We start from the raw sequence: 1,847 nt of genomic DNA on the forward strand, positions 1-1,847 counted from the left end.
AGAGTTAATTGCCAGGCTACAACAACAAACCGGGGCATCTGCTTCACACCAAGCTCTTCCACCACTAGGGGTTCAGACACCCGAGGAAACACCCAATGTCCAGGAAGGCACGGACATTCCGGTAGGGCCGGCTTCGCCCCCAATTTTACCCCAGCTATCCAAAACACCTACCAATCTACCGGACTCTCCCTTCGAGTTTGAGGTCAACCTACCGCATTGAAACTGAGCAAGCTTGAGAAGTTGTTCAAAAAATCCCAAGGGGTGATGTCTATCCTGGACATTAAGGACGGGTACACTGACGCGGCTATGACACTGCCAGATAGGTTCAAAATGCCACAAATCGATCGCTTTGACAGATCTGGGGATCCCATGGTGCATCTCCATTTGTTTTCCGATATACTACGGCCGATGGGCCTGACCAGACCGCAGAAGCTTTCATTATTTAGCCGGACCCTGTAGGGTGTGGCCGCTATCTGGTACGCAAAATTTGAAGACGATGTTAAGCGAAACTGGGATGAGATGGCCGAGGCTTTCATTGCACAGTACTCCTATAATACGCAAATCGAGATTACAACCCGTGATCTTGAGACAACAAGGCAGGAGCCTAAGGAGAGTTTTTCGGAGTTCGTTGCCAAGTGCAGAGCGAAGGCCTCAATGATGTCCCTAAGGCCTACTGATAAAGATCAAATCCGGATGATTGTGCGCAATCTCCAGCCTAAGCTGATGCAGAAAATGATCGTGCTCCCCTTCCCTACCTTTTTAGATCTGCACGAGATGGGAGTACAGATTAAGGATGCCTTGAAACAGGGCTTGATTGATAATGACAGAGAGCAACCCAGAAGAACCTTCAACCGCAACAACAATACAGGCACCAGCAATGCCACAAATGCTAGAGCTTCAGAAGTAAGCATGGTCACCACCATTCCCCCTCCAAGACCCATGACAGCTACACCTTTCTCCGACGCGTCTGGAAGCAATACACAAACCACCAAATACCAACCTCGAGGCCAAAGAACCTTTACCCCATTATATATGCCCCTGTCCAAGGCTCTAGGGGTATTAATCAGGAAAGGGAACTTAAAGCCCCTAGAGCCAAGGCCATTGCCAAATCCACTCCCTCCCTCTCATAACCCAGCAAAATACTGCAAATATCACCAACAACATGGTCACGACACTGACCAATGTTTTAGATTGCGTCACGAGATTCAGGATCTCGTTGACAAGCAGGTGATTGTGCCTCCAAAAAAACCCAATGTCACAACAAACCATCTCCCACCACACAACCAAGCTCCACCCCCCAAATGTATTAACTTTATTCAGACTAGGGTCGTGTCTTACGATCCTAGCATATATATTACCCCATCCCACCTACCCAAGCCGGAGGTGCTCCTTCCTGACTGCACTGACTTGTGCATGTTAGACATCTCCAGAACCCAACCTGAACCAATGGTGGTGACTGGCGAAAACAGAACAGGGGAGATTTCAAGGCAGAATGGGATTATTGAGTCAGAATCTGAGGAATCTGGGAGTTTTGTTGAGGAGGTATATAGTCTGAGTGACTATATTCTATCAGTAGGCCAGGTTGGGCCAAATGTGAAATTGCCGGCAGGGGCAAAGCATTGTGTGATACATGGGGATGAATTTGGTAAGAGGATAAATGACTTGGCAACTGTGGAGGAGGATTTTGCTAACCTCCAATTTTTCAATGAACAAGATCCAGAGGGCATGGTAGTCAACTGGTCAGATTTTAAGGAGTTAGCAGAGGTCACCGGGTGGCTTGATGACCTACCAGATGTTGTCGACGAAACTCAGTTGGGACAGGGCCCGGCAGGGGCAGGAACATCAAT

Source organism: Camellia sinensis, chromosome 1, assembly GCF_055761805.1.
Source record: "Camellia sinensis isolate YWXY chromosome 1, ASM5576180v1, whole genome shotgun sequence".
In the NCBI taxonomy this organism is placed as follows: domain Eukaryota; kingdom Viridiplantae; phylum Streptophyta; class Magnoliopsida; order Ericales; family Theaceae; genus Camellia; species Camellia sinensis.